This window comes from Schistocerca cancellata, chromosome 1, assembly GCF_023864275.1.
Source record: "Schistocerca cancellata isolate TAMUIC-IGC-003103 chromosome 1, iqSchCanc2.1, whole genome shotgun sequence".
Taxonomy (NCBI): Eukaryota; Metazoa; Arthropoda; class Insecta; order Orthoptera; family Acrididae; genus Schistocerca; species Schistocerca cancellata.
The window spans coordinates 932,455,912-932,481,144 of NC_064626.1; positions in this window are offsets into that span (position 1 = coordinate 932,455,912).

Sequence of the window (25,233 nt, forward strand, 5' to 3'; positions counted from 1 at the left end):
AATGAGAGCGTATATAGACAGTGAACCACCGCTACCAAAGTCGTCTGTACAACTGGGGCGAGTGCTAGGAAGTCTCTCTAGATTAGACCTGCCGTGTGGCGGCGCTCGGTCTGCAATCACTGATAGTGGCGACACGCGGGTCCGACGTATACTAACGGACCGCGGCCGATTTAAAGGATACCACCTAGCAAGTGTGGTGTCTGGCGGTGACACCACATTAAATCTGTGTGCCGGACCGAGACTCGAACTCTGCATCTTTACTTTCTGCAGGCAAGTGCTGCACCAACTGAGCTACCGAAGCACTACTCAGGACCCGCCCTCACAGGTTTACTTCCGTCGGTATCTCGTCTCCTTCCTTCCAAAATTCTGCGAATCTTGCGGGACTAGCACTTCTCGAAGAAAGGATATTCCGGAGACATAGCTTAGCCGCAGCCTGCGGAACGTTTCCAGACTGAAGCTGTGAGGGCAGGTCGTGAATCGTGCTTGGGTATGAGCTACCCAGGTAGAGCACTTGCCCGCGAAAGGTAAAGATCCTGAGTTCGAGTCTCGGTCCGGCACACATTTTAAATCTGCCAGGAAGTTTCTTAGCGGTAAGTACACTACTGGCCATTAAAATTGCTACACCATGAAGATGACGTGCTACACACGCGAAATTTAACCGACAGAAAGAGGATGCTGTGATATGCAAATGATTAGCTTTTCAGAGCATTCACACAAGGTTGGCGCCGGTGGCGACACCAACAACGTGCTGACACGAGGAATGTTTCCAACCGATTTCTCATACACAAAGAGCAGTTGACCGGCGTTGCCTGGTGAAACGTTGTTGTGATGCCTCGTGTAAGGAGGAGAAATGCGGTACCATCACTTTTTCCGACTTTGATAAAGGTCGGATTGTAGCCTACCGCGATTGCGGTTTATCCTATCGCGACATTGCTGCTCGCGTTGGTCAAGAGCCAATGACTGTTAGCATAATATGGAATCGGTGGGTTCAGGAGGGTAATACGGAACACCGTGCTGGATCCCAACGACCTCGCATCACTAGCAGTCGAGATGATAGGCATCTTATCCGCATGGCTGTAACGGATCGTGGAGCCACGTCTCGATCCCTGAATCAACAGATGGGGACGTCTGCAAGACAACAACCATCTGCACGAACAGTTCGACGACCTTTGCAGCAGCGTGAACTATCAGCTCGGAGACCATGGCTGCGGTTACCCTTGACGCTGCATCGCAGACAGGAGCACCTGCGATGGTGTACTCAACGACGAACCTGGGTGCACGAATACGAAAACGTCAGTTTTTCGTATGAATCCAGGTTCTGTTTACAGCATCATGATGGTCGCATCCGTGTTTGGCGACATCACGGTGAACGTACATTGGAAGCGTGTATTCGTCATCGCCATAGTGGCGTATCACTCGGCGTGATGGAATGGAGTGCCATTGGTTACACGTCTCGGTCACCTCTTGTTGGCATTGACTTTGAACAGTGGACGTTACTTTTCAGATGTGTTACGACCCGTGGCTCTACCCTTCATTCAATCCCTGCGAAACCCTACATTTCAGCAGGATAATGCACGACCGCATGTTCCAGGTCCTGTACGGGCCTTTCTGAATACAGAAAATGTTCTACTGCTGCCCTGGCCAGCACATTCTTCAGATCTCTCACCAATTAAAAACGTCAGGTCAATGGTGGCCGAGCAACTGGATCGTCACAATATGCCAGTCTCTACATGAACTGTGGTATCGTGTTGAAGCTGCATGGGCAGCTGTACCTGTTCACGCCATCCAAGCTCTGTTTGACTCAATGCCCGGGCGTATCAAGGCCGTTATTACGGCCAGAGGTGGTTGTTTCGGGTACTGATTTCTCAGTATCTATGCACCCAAATTGCGTGAAAATGTAATATGTCAGTTGTAGTATAACATATTTGTCCAATGAATACCCGTTTATCATCTGCATTTCTTCTTTGTGTAGCAATTTTAATGGCCAGTAGTGTACTTCAGATGCTCGACGTCATGGATAAAGTGGAACGTCAACGATGTCACTTCCACCCAGAGAGGTAAGTGAAGCCACTGACTGTGAAGACAGGTACGGCCTCCGCCTTGAGCTGGCAGCGTACAGAAATAGCGGGCGAGCCCTTGAGGCACCGGTCCGCTGTTGCTGGCGTCGGCAGCGGCAGCGGGGGCGCAGACACGGGCAGACACGGGCGTCCTCGCGTGTCCCGCGGCGCCAGCGACGGCGGCCTTGGCTCTTCTGCCGCTCCAATAAGCCACCAGCCGGCCGTTGCGACACGGCGACGCCCGCCGGCAGCCCATTGCCACACAGCCGCGACGCAGATGAGGCTCAGAGCACCAAATGAAGGGCATCGCTCTAAAAAAAAAAAAAAGAAAAAAAAGGAGAGCTGTTAATACACAGGCAATGTCAACGTTGCCCATAACGTGTTAGCTGCTCTAGAGCTCGACAAATGGTTTTAGATCTTAAACACAGAAACCGACCGTGGTGCCGCAGTCATAACACTGTACGTGTATTCGGTAGTACACCGATTCAAATACACTTCTGTCTACCTATACTTAAGTTTCACACGATATCTCAAAGTCGTTTTAGCTTTACTGCTAATTTCCACACCACCCTCAAGAAACAGCCTAATCAATCCGCCAACAGGTAGCTTTCACAGTGTGCGGACATTTGCCACGATTTTACCTGCTCCGAAGGGTTGGGTCCGTTGTCTCCCCCTCCTCCACCTCCTCCTCCTCCTCCTCCTCATCGCTTACTGAGCCTTGCCGCTGGTTTTCTTAACATAGGATCACAATCTCTATGGATTTTTCGCCACATTTCTAGAGAGAGTTTCGTTGTGGAAACTATTAAATGCCTCTCGCGTTGAAATCCGCACCAATTTCGAGCCACAGTAAAACTTCGCCAATCTTGGAGATTTGCCGCTCGTCTAAATTATACGTGCCTTTTTCGGTGCTCCTGCAGCAGCTTTCTGTCGTGTTTTGTGTACCATCGGGCATTTATTTGCTATGCATCTCTCGAGTACTGTTGATACTATTTCTTTCAACTTAAGACACATATGGTCTTCACTTACATAGTTTGGAAGGATTGGAGACTGTCTCTTACAAAGACAAAGATGTCAACCGAATTTTTAGTTGCTTTTAAAAACATATATATATATATATTACGGATTTCAGCCTCGCTACGACTGTGTGTTCACTAATTCCTGTACCCGTCGTGATGCTCAGGATTATTTGTCGGTAAGAGGTCAAGTGTGTTTTCGTAACCATTTATAATTTAAATGGCCTCGTCAACTAATTGTTAAAAATAATTTTATAAAAAGCATTTAAAACAATTATGTAAGTTGTTTTCTATCTACAGTATGGTCTGAAAACATTTTTGTCAACATACGTAAGATAGATTGATGTCACAGCCAACTGTAATTATGAAAGTAGGGTACCTATTTACGATGAGACTCGAGTTTTCTTTGAAATGTTCAGCAACTGTTTCATCTGAGACCGGGGGTTGGTAAAAGGAGCCAGTTATTAATTTATTCCGGTTGTCGAATATAACCTCTGTCCATACTATGTCACCGGAACTACCTGCATCAATGTCGTTTGTGAGCTGGAACACACATTACATTATTTTTCCTCAAGTTGTGCTTCTTGTTTCTGTTGTAGTGGAGATCATTACAATTACGGCTTTTCGTTCCAATACCTAGGATGCATTCTCTGTGACCCTGTAAATACCAGAGCTAAACAATGTAGAACAACAACGTACGGTACAAGCATACCATTCTGTATTACTTCATTTCCTTATTTCTAACATTTTAAAATTGTACGTCGACTTTAGATGACATGTCAATCATAGATGTGCTTATCTCTGTTCATGAATGTACTTTCAGTCATGTTTTGAACATTGTCCAGCTACACTTTATTAACTAATGTTTCGCCGCAAGGGATATCGGATTTTGTATAAATTAATATGGAGTAGGTCGTCCTTCTTTTCAAACATTCACATACCCATTTCTTCTTTCCTTATTGTCTTTTGGGCATGCAGCTGTAGTAATTAAAGTAGGCACAAATGCAGCGATCAAAAAGAAATGATTAGCGTACATTCGAATTCTGTTTACAGTGTTCCTTTCTTGTTGCTCCCATGGCGAGGGACTGTTCCTATCGCAATCAGTCAGCTACCGAGGAGACAGAGGGATCTATATTTATACTTGGCAGAACTAAATACATACTGACATAATCATCGGAATTGCTTTCGTTTCCCAAAAGATATAAATATTTCGATTTCGGAAAAGAAACTCTGTATTTCGCCAGGATTTCGCAGAAGAAGGTCCCTTACGGACTGGTTGTATCGAATAAGATGTGGAGACAGCGGTTTGAAAGCGGACAGAAGAAGTACGAGGAAGGGCGCCCCTTACCTGAGGGACCGCTACCTGGCGAAGGGACAAGTGTGGCAAATGTCCGGCGTGGCAAATATCCGGCTTGGCAAATGTCCGGCATTCAGTTTTCACGTTACACTCTAAGCATCTTCTGCTTTGATACAATGGCAAATAGTTCAAAATGGCGTAAAATACAGCTGTCTCGTACAGCTTTTCCTGCTTGCATGTTCCTTCACTTACATCCTCGCACTTCATTTGCATAGTCAATGCACATGCGTATAAAAGAATTTACGAATGATGAGGACTCACGTTAAGGGGAGGTTTACTATCTTTGGTCCGAAAAAAGTATGTTCTTTGAGAATTTTTTTTCTCGGGATGTGTTATAGATATCAAGGTCAAATTTGGTCAAAATCTTTACTGATATTTCCTCTACAAACTGGAATTTTGTCGACCGGAAATGTCGAAGAGCAAAGGCGGAAGTGCCGTCGGAACGAAACAAAATTTCGATGTAGACCTCCACGCGCGGTATGTCACATGTCAGACGACTCGTCTGAAACCAAAATTGAGTTGACGTTAGCGAAGTATATAAGATTCTTTAGGAGTTGTACCTTGCTTAAGTTATTTGGACCATAGGAAACAAAATGACGGCCATCTGAACAAAAATAGGCTTTTTTCATCGATTATTCGACTTCGTCGGCCAAGTAAAAATGTTTATAGTTGATGGATCTGAATAAAAGTGCTACTACTCCTAGACAATTTAGTTAGCTTCGTCGGAAACAAAGAATCATGCCAATCGGTTCAGTAGATTTGAAGTTACCATACCGCGCGATAAAAAAAAATGATTTCGAGAAAAACGCGTTTGAAGTTTTGACGACATGTAAATGCAATATTATGCAACTTACGTTCAATCTGCTATTCCGGGTCCATAAACTAGTCCTTCCCTTTCCTCATATAGGGCGTTCTGCTCGGTCTGGGCCATCTTGCGCTGCTCCAGAGCCGCTCGTACGGCCGGAGACAAGCGGTTTTCGGACGCTTGAATCGGGTGGTCGTCCGAATGCTTGGCGAACTGCGACGAATAGAGTCCCTGGGTGACGTCCATCGTTGTCATGGTCTTCAGAATTGCTGAATACCCTTCGTTGAAGCTGATCACTGCCAGAAAAGTCGCAATTTCCACAGTCTTCGCACCAGAATGCAAGTGCTGGGGGTTACTTCCAAACACATGCGTCCAAACTTTCATTTGAATTTTGTGTTTCCTTCCAAGCACCGGTACAGTAACTCGTCCTCCAAAAGAAAAAAAATAGTGCGTGAATAAGGCCGATTTCAGGCAGGTGCATTTTTTTGTTCAACCGCGAATAACAAACATTTCGGTTCCGTATTCGGAAAAACCGTTTCAGGGGTGGATTCTAAATACTTTTATGGATCCAAAAATGCAATTTAAAAAAAACTATTTTTTTAACCAAAAGATCGTAAATCTCCCCTTAATATTGTTTGCTTACATCAGAATTACGAATGAACATAATGAAAGGAAAACACAGTAAATCAAATCACCAAACTCAGAACAATTAACCAGTTTTTTCACATAGGGAGCGGACAGAAATACACAAACACCAAATACACGACACATTACGGTGCGTAATCGGAGTAGGAAACCCGTTGGCTCTCAAAACAGCTTCTTGAAGTCTCGGAATGGATAAATGCAGACCCTGTAACGTTTGCAAGGAAATTTTATGCGTTTTTCCCGCAAAATGGTGCCAAGTTCAGGTAACCGTGATGGTGATGGACAGCTATCACGGAACTTTCTCTCCAAAGTACATCACAAAGCCCCAGTCATATTAAGGTGTGATGAGTGTGGTGACCACGGGAGAGGGGACATTTCATCCTCATGATCCAGGATGACGCGAGTTGTGTGAACAACGGTCTTATCCTCTTTGAAAACAGCATCACCACTGGGGAACAAGCATCATATCATGGGATGGAACTGATCAGCCAAAATGGTCACATATTACTCGACAGTAATGCAACCTTGCTGATTAACCATTGGACACCTGAAATACCGTCCGCCCCGACGGAATCCCGTCCTACGGGCCCGGATTCGATTCCTGTCTGGGTCGGAGATTTTTCTCCGCTCAGGGACTAGGTGTTGTGTTGTCTTCACCATCATTTCGTCTCCATCCGGGGCGTAGGTCGCCTAATGTGGCGTCGAATGTAATAAGACCCGTACCAAGGCGGCCGGATCTGCCCCGCAAGGGGCCTCTCGGTCAATGACGCCAAAGGTTCATTTCCATTTCCACATGAAATACCACGATATAGCTGCCCAAATCATATTTCACTCGTGGGACGCAAACTCAGCCACAATTTGGAATACGGTGCCTCGCGAAACAGCAAACATCGACTATCTCGGTTACGGAAGCATGCACCATACGAGCAGCCGCAATTTGCCCGTGTTCGAATTCATTTAGCTCCGACATAACGCACTCACAAGTACACACAACACTGTTCCACCTGCGACTCATACTTCACCTTTATGAGAACATTGCAGAGGTGCCGCTAGTTTCAAATGCTAAATCGCAGCCCGCAGGCTTCGCATTTGCTCACGCAAGCGCCTCTCGCAGTGTTTCCATACCTTTGTCCACATTTTGCAAATGAGAAAACAAAATCTTTATTTTGGAAAATATGCGTAAAATGTTTATTCCAACTTACAATGAAAGGTCGTTCATATACACTGACGGGATAAAACATAATGATCACTGCCCAAAGTGAGACAGAATGCCGCGTGGTGGCACTGCGGACACATGACATGATTAGGAAATGATGTTAGAAGAGCGGGGTGAAAGAGGGAATTATTATAGCAAGGTACGGTTCGCAAGTTAGGAAATCCACGGACACAAGCGACTTTGACGAATGGCAGATCGTTATGTTCCGGCTCCTGAAACGAACATCTCGGAAACGTCGTACCTGGTCAGCTGCTTGAGTTCTACTGTCGTCATCATCCATGGAAAGTGGTCCAAAGACCGTGAAACTACGAGCGGGTGACAAGATGTTGGACGTGCACGCCTCTTCACCAAAAGTGGAGGTCGAGGCTCGCCATTTCTACATAGCAGGATAGGTTCTGTGGCAGATCTGGAGATAGAATACAGTGCTGGTGCACGCACATGTTTTTGGGGAAACATCATTCAGCGCAAACAGTGATCTACCAGGTGACCCCATGTGTTCCGATGTTGACACAACGCTCTTGTCAATTAAGAACTGCAGTGGGCACAGAATTCTTGAGATTGGACTGTAGAGCAATGAAAACGTGTCGTCACGTCGAATGAATCACGTCGATGGTCGCGTCTGGAAACGTCGTCAGCCCAGGCGAACGGTTGCATCGCGCCAAAAACACCGGCCGGTGGGGGACAGTATTATGCTATGAGGAACATACATCCATGGCAGTAGTCGAAGTAGCCGGCCGCTGTGGCCGAGCTGTTCTAGGCGGTTCAGTCTGCAACCGCGCGACCGCTACGGTCGCAGGTTCAACTCCTGCCTCGGGCATAGATGTGTGTGATGTCCTTAGTTTAGTTAGGTTTAAGTAGTTCTAAGTTCTCCGACTGATGACCTCAGATGTTAAGTCCCATAGTGCTCAGTGCCATTATTTGAGTAGTCGAAGTCAATTTGACAGCTATGAATTACGTGAACATTACTGCGGACCACCTGCAACCTTTCACGCTTGACGTCTATACCTATGGCGATCGCACATTTCAACTCAATAGCTGTCCGTGTCACAAATTCAGAATCGTGCTCCAGTTGTTTGAGGACCGTTATAGAGAACTCACGTTGATGACTTGGCCACCAGATTCGCCTAATCATAAACCGACAGAACACATCTGGGACGCTATTAGCTGTCAGCTTCGAGCCCACGAACTACCTGCACGTTGTTTGAGTTAAATGACCTCTACATCTACATCTACATGGATACTCTGCAAATCACATTTAAGTGCCTTGCAGAGGGTTCATCGAACCACCTTCACAATTCTCTATTATTCCAAACTCGTATGGCGCGCGGAAAGAATGAACACCTATATCTTTCCGTACGAGCTCTGATTTCCCTTATTTTATCGTGGTGATTGTTCCGCCCTATGTAGGTCGGTGTCAACAAAATATTTTCGCATTCGGAGGAGAAAATCGGTGATTGGAATTTCGTGAGAAGATTCTGTCGCAACGAAAAACGCCTTTCTTTTAATGATTTCCAGCCCAAATCCTGTATCATTTCTGTGACACTCTATCACATATTTCGCGATAGTACAAAACGTGCTGCCTTTCTTTGAACTTTTTCGATGTACTCCGTCAGTCCTACAAAATATTTTCGCATTCGGAGGAGAAAATCGGTGATTGGAATTTCGTGAGAAGATTCTGTCGCAACGAAAAACGCCTTTCTTTTAATGATTTCCAGCCCAAATCCTGTATCATTTCTGTGACACTCTATCACATATTTCGCGATAGTACAAAACGTGCTGCCTTTCTTTGAACTTTTTCGATGTACTCCGTCAGTCCTACCCGGTAAGGATCCCACACCCCGCAGGAGTATTCTAAAAGAGGACGGACAAGCGTAGTGTAGGCAGTCTCCTTAGTAGGTCTGTTACATTTTCTAAGTGTCCTGCCCATAAAACGCAGTCTTTGGTTAGCCTTTCCCACAACATTTTCTATGTGTTCCTTCCAATTTAAGTTGTTCGTAATTGTAATACCTAGGTATTTAGTTGGATTTACGGCTTTTAAATGAGACTGATTTATCGTGTAACCGAAGTTTAACGAGTTCCTTTTAGCACTCATGTGTATGATCTCACACTTTTCGTTATTTAGGGTCAACTGACACTTTTCGCACCATTCATATATTTTTTCTAAGTCGTTTTGCAGTATGTTTTGATCTTCTGATGACTTTATTAGTTGATAAACGACAGCGTTATCTGCAAACAAGTGGTCATAATGTTAAAAACCTTCCCAAATGAATAGTGAAGGTGAGCCGCACTCACTAAATTTGCGCCGCGGGGTAGCATAGTGCTCCGTGCCACCCTGCTTAGTGGAGAAACAGCAGAAAAAATTGCGTCATTAGAGTTAGGTACCTCATTCGCTACAAATGAAACCTTTATAGGATCACTTCGTTGTCCGTTCGTCTGTCTATCCGACTCTTAAGATCCCTTTTTATCGGGTACGGTTGGAGGTATGAAGGTGAAATTTATCTCTTATACTAAAGTCTACGATCCACTGGCGGCGTAAAAAATTTAAGTTTGTAAAGTTACTCACTAAAAGAGTACGACCATTTTTTGATAGTCGCAGATTCACTCTTAGGATACCTCCCGTTGATCTACACTCACGAAATTTGACAATAAGCAAGCACTCGATAGTTGTTAATTTTTAGCTATATCACATAAAAATATTTTTGCTTTTACAAACTTACATTGAATTCGTAATCTGTCAAAAATTGCGGGAACTACTGTGGCGATTTTGATATGATTTTCAGTAAGAGGTAGGAAGCTCTGCGTACATAACTTACAAAAATTCGTTCTATTTGGGTGATCTATGATGAATCGAAGTCCCCTGACGCTGTAAACACGATCCCTTTGTCATCCAGTGATGATAGGCGTAAGGCAGCCCGCTTTTCCGCTCCACGGTGGCTCGTTAAACATTCATGACAGTCTGTGCTTACGACAGGTACATGTACTGTAATGTTTCCAAGCAAAGTACTTTTAATGCTGTAACTGATGCACGATTCCACTTTTATTATTTGGAATGAGGTTCCAGTATCCTATAAAATAACCACTGAAGGATTTCACAGAACAGTTCGACATATACGTAACAACTACAGACCAATGGCTGGCTGTCTCCTCTGGAGACTTATGTCAAATCTTTTTATCAATCGCCTAAGGGACGAAAGCAGACGAAATCAAAGCATCTACAATTACCAGTTAGCAAAGCATGTTAATAATAACTCCAAACTAATAAAATACACTTTAAGACAAAAAAAGATACAGGAGAAAAAACGACACAACCCGAATGAATTATCCGAATGGCACGGAAATCGGTAGACATGACGTACAAGAACACAAAAACAAATGATTACAGTCTCAGAGAAACTGGATGATTTATTCAAGAGAAAGAGCTCCACAAATTGAGCTGTTCAGTAACACATTGGTCCATATTTGACCCTTATACAAGCAATTGTTCAGTTTGGCGTTGGTTGATAGAGTTGTTGGATGACCTTCTGAAGGATGTAGTGAAAACTTCTGCCCAGTTGGCGCGTTAGATCATCAAAATCCCAAGCTGGTTAGAGGGCCCTGCCCATAATGCTCCAAATGTTCTCAATTGCCGAGGGACTAGGCGAATATGCCGGCCAAGGTGGGATTTGGCAAGCACAGAGACAAGCAGTAGATATTCTCGTCGTGTGCGGGCGGGCAATATCTTGCTGAAATGTAAACCCAGAATGGTTTGCGTGAAGAGTAACAAAACGGGGCATAGAATATCGTTGACGTACCGCTGTGCTGCAAGGTTGCACTGATGACAACTAAGTGGGTCCGTATTGCGGGCTACAGTCACCCTCGTACCCCAACGCTGTCGGAGGCGCTTCCAGACACATCTTTGGCCCGGAATCCCGTTGACTGAAGTATAATTGTCTTCGATATTGAGTCCCACTCCGAACTGAGCCCCGATGGCCAGCGAAGAAGTTTCGGGAGACCCCGGAGGCAGCGGTGGTATGCCACCCTCACTGACGCCCACCATTCGCCCAGACAGCCAGAAGCGACGGTCTGGGATGCTATTACTTTTCATAGCAGAACACCTTTGGTCGTCATCCCCGACACTCTTAGAACACAGCAGTACGCCGACGATATTCCGTGTCCCGTTTTTTTGGCCTTTATGGAAAGCCATTCTGGGCTTACATTTAGCCGGGCGCTGTGATCGAGCGGTTCTAGGCGCTTCAGTCCGGAACCACACGTCTCCTCCGTCGCAGGTTCGAATCCTGCCTCGGGCATGAATGTGTGTGATGTCCTTAGGTTAGTTAGATTTAAGTAGTTGTAAGTCTAGGGGACTGATGACCTCAGATGTTAAGTCCCATAGTCCCAAGCATTTGAACCACTTTGGGCTTACATTTCAGAAAATTAATGCCCACCTGCACACAGCGAGAGTTTCTACTGCTTGATTTGGAGCTTGACAAACCCTGCCTTGGCCAGAGAGCTCAACAAATCTAACCCCAATTTTTAACGTTTGGAGCATTGTGGGCAGGAGCCTTCAATCAGCTCTGAATTTTGACGTTATAAAGCGTCGAATGTACAGAATCTGACACAATATCTCTCAGGAGGACACTGAACAACGCTAGCCGTCACTGCCAAGCAGGAGAACGGCTTGCATAATGGCCAGAAGCAGACATACGCGATACTGACATGCTCTGTTTGTGATTCTCTGTCTCTTGGATAAATCAATTTTTCTGAAACTATAATCATTTGTTTGTCTGTACATGTTTCGTTACTTTCTTCGTGGTGCGTCGTTTTTTGTCTTAGAGTGTATATGAAAAGATACAAAAGCGAATGTGGAATGATACAAAAAATTAAACTTAAAGCTCCCAACTAATACATTCTCGAAAGTCTTGTAATTCCCAGGACAGACATCTTCCCAGTCTCGATAACGACAACCAGAAAATATGTACTTATACTGTTAAGGTGTCTGTTCTTTCGGACATGGGCGTTAATATATATCAACGGGGACAGGTGAAAATGTGTGCTTCCACCGGGACTCGAACTCGGGATATCGTGCTTGCATGGCAGACGGTCTATCCATATGAGCCAGAGAGGGCACAGAGGATAGCTCGATTGCCGGGATTATCTCGCGCACGCCTCCCACGAGACCCACATTCTCACTTTGTACGTCCACACACTACATTCGTAGTGTCCCACCCCAACACACTCATTACTCGTGGAAGACATTTTTACCAAGTCCCGTAAGAGTTCGGGGAATATGTATGCATCCGCACAGAAGAAGAACGTCATAGCCGGTGTTGCCAGAACTATATACTTATATGGATATGGTGTCTGCTCTTTCGGACTTGGTAAGAATATTTTCCACGAGTAATAAGTGTGTTGGGTGGGACAATACGAATGTAGTGTGTGGACATACAAGGTGAGAATGTGGGTGTCGCGGGAGGCGAGCGCGAGATAGTCCCTGCAGTCACGCTATCGTCTGTGTCCTCGGTGGCTCAGATGGATAGTGTGTCTGCCATGTAAGCAGGAGATCCCGAGTTCGATTCGCGGTGGGGGCACACATTTTCACCTGTCCCCGTTGATACATATCAACGCGCATTAGCAGCTCAAGGTATTAATATCACTCTAACCAGGAAATATCGTTGAGATTCTCCGTTCTCGAGTGGATGAACTATTTATATACACTCCTGGAAATGGAAAAAAGAACACATTGACACCGGTGTGTCAGACCCACCATACTTGCTCCGGACACTGTGAGAGGGCTGTACAAGCAATGATCACACGCACGGCACAGCGGACACACCAGGAACCGCGGTGTTGGCCGTCGAATGGCGCTAGCTGCGCAGCATTTGTGCACCGCCGCCGTCAGTGTCAGCCAGTTTGCCGTGGCATACGGAGCTCCATCGCAGTCTTTAACACTGGTAGCATGCCGCGACAGCGTGGACGTGAACCGTATGTGCAGTTGACGGACTTTGAGCGAGGGCGTATAGTGGGCATGCGGGAGGCCGGGTGGACGTACCGCCGAATTGCTCAACACGTGGGGCGTGAGGTCTCCACAGTACATCGATGTTGTCGCCAGTGGTCGGCGGAAGGTGCACGTGCCCGTCGACCTGGGACCGGACCGCAGCGACGCACGGATGCACGCCAAGACCGTAGGATCCTACGCAGTGCCGTAGGGGACCGCACCGCCACTTCCCAGCAAATTAGGGACACTGTTGCTCCTGGGGCATCGGCGAGGACCATTCGCAACCGTCTCGATGAAGCTGGGCTACGGTCCCGCACACCGTTAGGCCGTCTTCCGCTCACGCCCCAACATCGTGCAGCCCGCCTCCAGTGGTGTCGCGACAGGCGTGAATGGAGGGACGAATGGAGACGTGTCGTCTTCAGCGATGAGAGTCGCTTCTGCCTTGGTGCCAATGATGGTCGTATGCGTGTTTGGCGCCGTGCAGGTGAGCGCCACAATCAGGACTGCATACGACCGAGGCACACAGGGCCAACACCCGGCATCATGGTGTGGGGAGCGATCTCCTACACTAGCCGTACACCACTGGTGATCGTCGAGGGGACACTGAATAGTGCACGGTACATCCAAACCGTCATCGAACCCATCGTTCTACCATTCCTAGACCGGCAAGGGAACTTTCTGTTCCAACAGGACAATGCACGTCCGCATGTATCCCGTGCCACCCAACGTGCTCTAGAAGGTGTAAGTCAACTACCCTGGCCAGCAAGATCTCCGGATCTGTCCCCCATTGAGCATGTTTGGGACTGGATGAAGCGTCGTCTCACGCGGTCTGCACGTCCAGCACGAACGCTGGTCCAACTGAGGCGCCAGGTGGAAATGGCATGGCAAGCCGTTCCACAGGACTACATCCAGCATCTCTACGATCGTCTCCATGGGAGAATAGCAGCCTGCATTGCTGCGAAAGGTGGATATACACTGTACTAGTGCCGACATTGTGCATGCTCTGTTGCCTGTGTCTATGTGCCTGTGGTTCTGTCAGTGTGATCATGTGATGTATCTGACCCCAGGAATGTGTCAATAAAGTTTCCCCTTCCTGGGACAATGAATTCACGGTGTTCTTATTTCAATTTCCAGGAGTGTATCACTCTAACCAGGAAATATCTTCGAGGTTCTCCGTTCTCGGGTGGATGAACTATTTATATATATTTTAAGCATATTCGGTACCCTTAGAACGCGAGAACTAGTCACACTTGTCCTCTTGTTTATCTTTAAATATGAAATGAATTCGTACGTCACACTAGTCTTATAACAAGCAGCGTTCAACCTTCTGCAAAAAATAGTGTTGAGACTGTTACAATGTGTCCATGTCTCCGTGGCTCCCATTGGAGAGGCTTATCTTTCCGACTACACTTTCGGTTTCTTCGCAAGGACAATCACAATATTAGTTATTTGGTGTCTACCATCAAAGCCTAATTTTTGGATAGCACCTGGTAAGCATCGATGAGACTGATTCACTTTATACCACGTTTTTAAGTGAACTTAGTAACAGCGCGCCCCGCACCCGTAGTAGTGACCTTGACGCAACAGCAAGTTGCATGCTTTTAGTCCTGGTGTAAGACACGCTGTGGCATTCATTTGTACTAGATTTAAACTATGTGTCATGCAAGTAATCGAATGTAGACGACTGCCGTTGAGGGCTATGCTCTTTCTGTTGAAACAGTCGAGTTCACACGGTTACCTAACTCAAACCTTCAAGGTTCTGCTTCATCTTCTCGATTTCATCCAAGTCTTTAGAAGCTCTTCTTCAACGGTGCGAAACTAGTATTTCACAGAGAACAGATACAGTAGACACTTGATTTAGAATACAGTTTCCCATCAGACCACAAAACTCCACACCCGTATACCAACGTGTTACAACAACTTACTGTCCAATCCAGGAAACGGTTAACAAACTGCTGACACTATCTCTGTTAAAACTGTTTGTAGGCTGTTACGGAGGCTGTGAATAAATCAGCCCAGCTACGAATGGTAGTCGAAAAATACATCAACAATGAAGATGTATACAGATGTGTTTCCGTAAGATTCATTGAATTTCTCAGAACTGTGTTTGAACGGATGTGGAAAAGTAGGGTGAATTTCAATTTACGCTTAGTGTACGTAGTTTCTATTTTCAAAAGAACAGTAGTTTTACTATGGTATAGCCTGCACATGCTGGTACGTTATATACCACCTTGAGGTAATTTTTACGAATATGTTCGGAGCCGATGTTTTCATTTATCTTTCACTAAAGTTAAAGGTGCCCTCAATGAGACGCACTGCATACATCCAGACGATTGTGAAACTTGTCCCACCTACTTGTGAGTATATTAGGAGTTTCTGCATTAACCACTATTCTTAGATGGGGTTGCAGTTCCCCAAGACGTCGTTTTCCCCAAACTCTCACAAAAAAGAATCGCATAACACGAGAGCAGTGACGTAGAAGGCCAGTTGTGCAATGCTAGCGATATCCGTATGGGCTATAGGCTAATAGGTCGTTGAGGCAGCTCATTGTTAGAAACGCTCTTACGATTAGGTGCCAGTGCAGCGAGGATTCATTCTTCTTAAAATATATTCTCGCATTTGTGAGGGAAGATCTCCAACATACCCACGATTCGCGTTACAGTCTTTCCCCCAATAAAAAGGGGACGCCTTCTAGCAACCACGAGAACGGACAACTTGAAACTGGTTTCAAGTTAACTTTTTAGGCCTTTGAGCCAATCAGAATCAGAACGACTATGTGGACATTTCCACTACCAGTTTCCTGCTCCCACAGCGCTTCTGTGAGATACTCCTTTTACACATTTCTCTTCAATGAGTGTCGGAACCATTTTTGGGAGACAGCTTGTCTATGAGATGAACTCGTATGCTCAGCCACTACCCATCTGGGGAGATTGGGATTCGTTATGAATAGGAAGGGAGGGCAGGGAGTGAGTTGCTGTGAACCGTTCAGTGATGCGGTTGTTCTCATCAGAATCGACAGCACACCAATGCCGACAACAATAGTTCCGGCATACAGTACATGCCGATGTCGCAAGCAGAAGCTAAAGAGGCAGAGAAAGTAGATGACGATGTTGAATTGATAATTTACAAAACAAAGGGATATGAAAATCTAATAATCAGGGGGACAGTAAGGTGGTTATGGGAGAAGGAGCAGAAGAAAATATTAAGGAGAATATGGGCTTGGTATTAGAAATGAGAGTGGTGAAAGACTAACTGACTTCTGCAATAAATTTCAGCTAGTAATAGCGAATACTCTGTTCATAGATAACAATAAGTGGAGGTCTACATGGAAAAGGCAAGGTGACACGGGAGCAGTCCAGCTGAATTACCTCATGGTTCAAATGGCTCTGAGCACTATGGGACTTAACATCTGAAGTCATCAGTACCCTAGAACTTAGAACTACTTAAACCTAACTAACCTAAGGACACCACACACATCCATGCCCGAGACAGGAATCGAACTTGCGACCGTAGCGGTCGTGCGGTTCTGGTCTGAAACGCCTAGAACCGCTTGGCCACAGCGGCAGGCTTACCTCATGGTCAGAGATTACGAAATCAGATATTGGATTGTAAGGCGTACTCAACACCAGATACAGACTCAGACCACAATTTAGTAATGATGAAGAGCAGACTGAAGTATCAGAGAAACTTACGGAAGAATAAGTGTGAATGGAAGTAGGATATTGAAGAACTGAGAAATGGTAGGACGAGTTTCCAGTTCGCTAAACACGTACATACTAGATAAGAAATACCACAGTAGTCATGTCAGTTGAAGAGGAGTGGAAATAACTAAAAAGAGCAATCACAAATGTTGGAAAGACGAACGTAGTTACTAAGCAGATGACTACGAAGAAACATAGGGTAACAGAAGAAATACTTCAATGGATCCATGAAAGAATGAAGTACAAAAATGTCCAGGAAAAGACAGGAAGAGGTTTACAGCAATATAAATTACCTACGATGGAAATAAATAAGAAGTGCGTGAAAGCCAAGGCGAAATAGTTGCAGGAAAAATGTGAAGAAATCGAAAAAATGACCGTCGGAATGACTGACTCACCTCATAAAAAAGTCTTTTAACCTTCGGCCAATTAAAAGCAAGGGCGGCAAAATTAAGAGTGTAATGAGGAACACAGAGGAGAGAGCGGATTGGTTGAAAAATACTTTGAAGGTCTCTGTGAGAAGGAGGCGTTGTCTGATGATGAGACAGAAGAATTGGAGTCGATATGGAAGAGATAGGGACCCCAGTACTAGAGCCACAATTTAAAAACGCATTGGAATATTTAATATAATATAAGGCAAAAGGTATAGATAACATTCCATTGGAATTTGTAAAATCATTGGGGGAAGTGGCAAAAATACGATTAATGATGTTAACGTGTAGGATCTACGCGCCTGACGACATACCATCAGATACTCCGAAGAACATCATTTACACAATTTCGTAGACGGGAAGATCTGATATGTACGAGAAGTATCCGTCACCAACTTAACAGCTCATGCATCCAAGTGGCCGAAAAGAATATTATAGAGAATGGGAATAAAACTGAGAATCTGTTGGAAGACGATTATTTTCGTTTAAGGAAAGGTAAGGGCACCAGAGAAATACTCCTGACACTGCCCTTGATAAGGGAAGCGAAACTGAAGAAAAATCTAGAGACATTCGGGGGATTTGTCGACTCGGAAAAATTGTTCAACAATGTAAACTAGTGCAAGGTGTTAGGAAAACTGAGAAAAGTGGGGCTAAGTTATAGGGGAAGTGGCGTAACAACCAAGATAGAACAATGAGATTGGAAGACGAAGACCGAAATGCTAGAATTAAAAATTGGGTAAGATAGAGATGCAGTCTTCCGTCCCTACTGTTCAATCTATACAGCGAAGAAGGAATGACGGAAACAAATGGATGGTTCAAGAGCAGGATTAAAATTCAGGGTGAAAAGATATCAGTCATAAAATTCGCTAATTACGTTGGTATCCTTAGTGAAAGAGAAAAAGAAGTTGAGGATGCGTTGAATGGAATGAATAGTCCAAATAGTACAGTGTACAGATTGAGAGTAAACCGAAGAAATATGAAAGTAATGAAAACTATCAGAAGTGGGAACAGCGGAAAACTTAACATGAAAACTGATGATCGCAAAGTAGAAAACATTAAGGATTCCTGACCAAGAGAAATCTGCTACGGTACTATCAAACATAGTCCTTAATTTGAGGAATAAATATATGAAAATGTACGTTTGGAGCACAGAATTCTATATGGTAGAGAATCAGGGACTGTAGGAAAACCGAATCAGAAGACAGTCGAAGCTGTTAAGATGCGGTGCTATTGGAGAAGGTTGAAAATTAGGTGGCCTCATGAGGTAAGGACTGAGGAGAGTCTGAACAGAATCGGCGAAAAAAGGAACCTGCAGAAAACACGAAATAAAGAGAGAGGATGATGGGACATGTGTTAAGTCATCAAGCAATAACAATTATCGCACTAGAGGGACTGTAGAAGGTAGGAACTGAGAGGAAGACGGAGACTGGAATACATCCAGCATATAACTGAGGACATAGTTTGCAAGTGGCACTCTGAGGTTCAAGTGGTTCAAATGACTCTGAGCACTATGCGACTTAACTTCTGAGGTCAACAGCCGCCTAGAGCTTAGAACTAATTAAACCTAACTAACCTAAGGACATCACACACATCCATGCCCGAGACAGCTTTCGAACCTGCGACCGTAGCGGTCGCTCGGCTCCACACTGTAGCGCCTAGAACCGCACGGCCCCGCCGACCGGCTGCACTCTGAGGTGAAAAGGTTGGCACAGGAGAGGAATTCGTGGTGGGCCGCATCAATGGACAGAAGACTAATGAAAAAAGAGATTCAGGCTGGGGAAAATCCCTTTTTGGAGCGTCCAACATTTCCCAGGCACGCTCCGTTAACGACACATCACAAATTTGTCATTTGACTAGATGAGATACTGATCGACTGAAGCCTGTAAAACAGCTTCGTGGATTTAACATCTTCGTTTGCTCTAGCAAACATATGGCGGTGAAGTTCTTCCCAACGCCGGCGGATGTGACGACATGGGAGTTGGCTGCAAGGCCGTGTTGCGGTTCACTGTTAAACAGACGCGCTCGGTGGACAGACCGCAAATAGCAAACAAGTGGAGGCGGCGGCCGAGTATGTCGCAGTCCTCCCTCCGCAGCTGATCTCAGCGGCTTGCATCAGAGGAGGCGGCCTGGCCCCGGCTGTGTACAGCGCTCCTCCTCATCCGGCCGCACGTGTGGCTGAGTCCGCGGAAGTAGGCCGCCAAGGCCTTGGCGGGCTCGAAACACAACACGACTGGCAGATGGTGGCTCGTCGAGGAGTAAACAATGCGCTTCTGTTACAGGGACAAGTCCCCCAGTATCACTGCTCCCGTTCCTGCGACTCCTCGCAAGGAACTATACTGATGGACGTACTCTTATTTGCGACAGAAGCAGGATCTTTCCTATGCAGCTGACAACTGTTCATCATGAACAATTCAGTGATAGCCGAAAAACTTTCGATAGCTAATCTCATTATGTTTCAATCTAATTCTGAATTCCAACGATTCAGTTATGCTAATGGAACAGCAGCAATAGTACGAGGTGCATTCAAGTTCTAAGGCCTCCGATTTTTTTTTCTCCGGACTGGAAAGAGATAGAAACATGCGCATTGTTTTAAAATGAGGCCGCGTTCATTGTCAATACGTCCCAGAGATGGCAGCACCGTACGGCAGATGGAATTTTACCGCCAGCGCCGAGAATGAGAACTGTTTTAAATACTTAAAATGCGACGTTTTCCTTACTTGAACAGCGTGCAATCTGAATTTGCGTGGTGTGAAACCAATTGAAATTCATCGACAGTTGAAGGAGACATGTGGTGATGGAGTTATGGATGTGTCGAAAGTGCGCTCGTGGGTGCGACAGTTTAATGAAGGCAGAACATCGTGTGACAACAAAACGAAACAACCTCGGGCTCGCACAAGCAGGTCTGACGACATGATCGAGAAAGTGGAGAGAATTGTTTTGGGGGATCGCCGAATGACTGTGGAACAGATCGCCTGCAGAGTTGGCATTTCTGTGGGTTCTGTGCACACAATCCTGCATGACGACCTGAAAATGCGAAAAGTGTCATCCAGGTGGGTGCCACGAATGCTGACGGACGAGCACATGGCTGCCCGTGAGGCATGTTGCCAAGCAATGTTGACGCGCAATGACAGCATGAATGGGACTTTCTTTTCGTCGGTTGTGACAATGGATGAGACGTGGATGCCATTTTTCAATCCAGAAACAAAGCGCCAGTCAGCTCAATGGAAGCACACAGATTCACCGCCACCAAAAAAATTTCGGGTAACCGCCAGTGCTGAAAAAATGATGGTGTCCATGTTCTGGGACAGCGAGGGCGTAATCCTTACCCATTGCGTTCCAAAGGGCACTACGGTAACAGGCGCATCCTACGAAAATGTTTTGAAGAACAAATTCCTTCCTGCACTGCAACAAAAACGTCCGGGGAGGGCTGCGTGTGTGCTGTTTCACCAAGACAACGCACCCGCACATCGAGCTAACGTTACGCAACAGTTTCTTCGTGATAACAACTTTGAAGTGATTCCTCATGCTCCCTACTCACCTGGCCTGGCTCCTAGTGACTTTTGGCTTTTTCCAACAATGAAAGACACTCTCGGTGGCCGCACATTCACCAGCCGTGCTGCTATTGCCTCAGCGATTTTCCAGTGGTCAAAACAGACTGCTAAAGAAGCCTTCGCCGCTGCCATGGAATCATGGCGTCAGCGTTGTCAAAAAGGTGTACGTCTGCAGGGCGATTACGTCAAGAAGTAACGCCAGTTTCATCGATTTAGGGTGAGTAGTTAATGAGGAAAATAATCGGAGGCCTTAGAACTTGAATGCACCTCGTATAGGCGATTTAAACAAAACCTGATATAGAACTATGATCGTTGTTTTGAAATAAGATATAACTGCATAAAATCTATATATGATCTTTTTTTGTATTAAAGGTGAAAATAAGATTTCTAACCGAAAAGATACACAGCAAGTAATGATTTTCTAATTCTTACAATTGGAGATGTTAGTGATTATGATGTTTGGTTTGTAGGGTGCTGCACTGAGCGGTCATCAACGCCCACACAAAGTCGCAATTTTTACCCAGTCCAATTATTTACACAGTCCAATCGAGTCACTGTTACGAATGATAATGATGATGAAATGATGACAACACAAACACCCAGTCCCCGGGCAGAGAAAATCCTCACCCGGCCGGTAATCGAACCCAGGATCCCGCGATCCAGCGGCAGAAACGCTAGCCACTAATCCACGAGCTGCGGGCTGGAGACAGTAAGAGAAGTGTCGGATACTATGAGCGCTACAACAAAGTACAGGTTTTAAATAAAAACAGTGTTTTTTGATTCACAATCAAGTTAATCTGTTTGTACAGGGTTATACAGCGGCTCCTACCGATGTAGTTTTATGCAACCCACAACGTTATATCTGGTAAATTCCTATTAACGGATGAATGGTTTTGTAAACAGAAACTGGGGAAAGTTAGGCAGTGTGGAACTCTGAAGTCTAGTGTAAGTTCCGTGTGCCACAATATTTTGCGGGGTCGTCATCCAATTTAAATAAAACTGTGAAAATGTATTGTAAGAACTGAATTCATCATCGAAAAAGAACGAGTATAGATGGAATGAGTGTACTGGAACAATTCAAGTACACATGATAAATCAAATAATTCACGACAAGCGGGAGATTAAAATAAAAGGGCCAGATAAAAATCTAGAAATATAAGGCTGGCCTTTTGCGCTTCAGAAACGCCAGGTTGATGTATTAATGTAATGTTACAAAAATGGAGGGGTTTGTTTGAGAAACAGTCACCACGGTTTATTGAAATAAAGCATCATATTAAAAATTCAAAGTAATTTTAAAGTATTGCTTGTTATTTAATTATTTAACTCACTTATACTGTTATTATCCTGAGTGCTGAGGTATATTGCTGTGATAAATAAAAAGGAAATCTTAGCCACACAGGGCTAAAGTTCACACAACCCCCCCCCCCCCCCCACACACACACACATGAATAGAGAGAAAAAGAATTTAGACCATGACAATAAGTCAGAGGCTCAGAGGTGGCTATGATTTAATTATTGTAAATGTGAAAATTATGGAACAATTGCCGACAAAGAAATTTATCTGTATTATCTTTCACATGAAACTAAGGTACACTGGCGTGAAACACCTGCAAATTTCGTGAATATTCAACAAAAATGTAAAATTACTAAGACTCGTGAAGACTTCAAAAACACAGATGTAAACCGTATAGACATTAGGAGCAACTAAATATCACACGGTATTAAGAATAAAATTTCTATACACAATGAAATTACCACCACATGGTGTGAGCAAAGATACATAATCTTACGGCTAAAACGTAATGGAAAGCGAAGGAAATAAAACACGTGCACACTTGAGAAAAATTCATACATATATTCGAATTAAAAGAGAACTCAGACAACTGGATTTTAAAGCTGGGCTGGAGTAAAGAACTTCCTGCGCCACGTGTCCTGGTTACAGAAAGCAAGGACTGGAAAAACTTACTAAACGCAAAAAAGGCACTCGTGAATAAACTTTAAAAAATATAAGAATTCAACTACAGAATATGAAAATAGTGCATGAAATGAGTACATCAGAAACTAAAGCTACACGCCATCATACAAGAACACACTCACCAGTGACAAGTTACTCTTAAGATTAACATCTTCATTCAACAAAGGTTCAGTCCCGATTGCCGAGAGAACGCTGTCCCTGTAACAAACTTCCCCCAGATAGCCGAAACAGACCAGAGGGGCCCTTCCCGCCACCCATTTAACTGTTGTCGAATGACTACGGAAAGGATACAAATCTCTTTACCTTCAATGAGAAACCTACATATGAAAATAGTGCATGAAATGAGTTCATCAGAAACTAAAGCTACACGCCATCATACAAGAACACACTCACCAGTGACAAGTTACTCTTAAGATTAACATCTTCATTCAACAAAGGTTCAGTCCCGATTGCCGAGAGAACGCTGTCCCTGTAACAAACTTCCCACAGATAGCCGAAACAGACCAGAGGGGCCCTTCCCGCCACCCATTTAACTGTTGTCTAATGACTACGGAAAGGATACAAATCTCTTTACCTTCAATGAGAAACCTACGTTGGTTATCCTGTTTGTACCACAGCAGACAGACAGATGTTGTACAGCTGCCATATAAACGACAAACTCAACATTACCCACTCTTTCAGTCATTCATAGAGAGGAAGCACGAAATATAGCTAGCATACTTAGGACTGGGTGCTTACTGGAAATACCGATACTTTAATGTAGCTCTGTATCACTGAATGGTAAGAAACACGAAGTACAAAACTTAATGGCAAATGACTGAATTCGCGCAACACTAAATGCAAATTAAATAATATGAAACGAATCTAACAGAGACGTTTCACTGGCCTTCAGAAACTACGCTGGAGATTTTCATGCCCTCTCGCTCGCTACGCGCAAACTGTTAGTCCTGCAGAAATAATGAATGGGACCTCTTTGTAGGAAACAACGAAGTTTAATTCGATACTGGCATGCGGTTTCGGCAGAGACAGTAGTTATTCAAGACAAACATTCAAAAGTGATCTTCAAACGCACCGTCACTCACACCAGTCAGGATTTAGTATGTTGTTAATTACGCTCCCTCCTACCACTGTACAAAAATTTGCGACTGCGCGAATTATTTCCAACATTTGACCATTTTTGGTTTTCATTGAGTGGCCTTCTTACGCCACTGGCGTAACCGAGCGCTAACAAAGTGTGAAACTGATATTTGTGTAAATTTTACTTAACATTTTTGTGAATTTTAACAACATAAAATAAAAAATTACATCGTTGCATTCGTCAGACCTTCGAACTACGGAACTATGTGTTTGTAAGACTTATGTATGGATCAAATTATCGACGTAATTAACTTCAGCAGTATGTTTACGAAAGCCATCTCTCTATCATTATCCTGGCGGACACGTGCAAATTAATAAAGGTAGCGAAATATTCGACTGTGCTGGTGGCGTAATAGCCCAATCAACAGAGATAAAAAAAGGTAGAATAACGGGAATATTTCGTGTGGGCGGAAATTTTGTACCGTGGTAGGAGGGATAGTCACGAACAGCATGCTAGAAATGCTGGCCGGTGAGGGATGAGTGTGGCGGGGAGATGCGTTCGAAAGTCAGTTTCGTACGTTTTTCTTGAATAACTTGAAAACTCTGGCCTCCAGCGGAAACGTATACAAGTACAAAAATTAATTACGTTAAATTTCCTGCAAGAAGGTCCTGTTCATTGTCTTCTGTAAGACTAACAGTGTAGCGACCGAGAGAATATGAAAAACTCACGCGTGGTGTTTGGAGGCCAGATATAACGTTGCTGGTTGCATAAAACGACGTCGGTAGGGACGATTGTATCACTCTGTGTATCAAAAGTTAAGATAACAAAAGTAAAACATAACAAAAAAAAACAGTTGGTTAAAAAACATTTCCGTTCGTGGTCGACTGAACATGACATAATGTATTAAACTTGTGGACTGAGGGTTTCTGAAAGACGGTTCCAACTAATTCTCCAACAAAATTTTGGTAGAAATCCTTTACACGCCCATTTTTTCTCTGGTAAGTCTTTGAGATACTTCTGAATTTTCTGCCACATCGTAAGCCAATTTTTGAAACTCAGTCTCAGCTTGGAGCATTGATTTGGAGTCTAAATATCTCACTAATTCTTCTAAAATGTTGTTTACGCCTTCTCTGGTGTCATAGATTCTGAGCCATGCCAGCTCTGCAGCTATCGATATTCGTTCAGAGATTCTAACTTTTCGACGCTTGTGTTGGTCGCGAGGTGGCGCGGCGGTGGGTGTATCGACGAGGCGGGCTCGAGAGGTTTTTTTTCTCTCTCTCTCTCTCTCTCTCTCTGGAGGTGGGGAGAAGACGGTGCATTTTCCCGAGAAGAGGGAAGGTAACCCGGTCGGTGAAGAGGTGTTTTGAAAAGGCATTGTACAGGGACAGTTGTAACGGCTGTGTCTTGTGATGGTATACGCAGCCAAGCAGCTG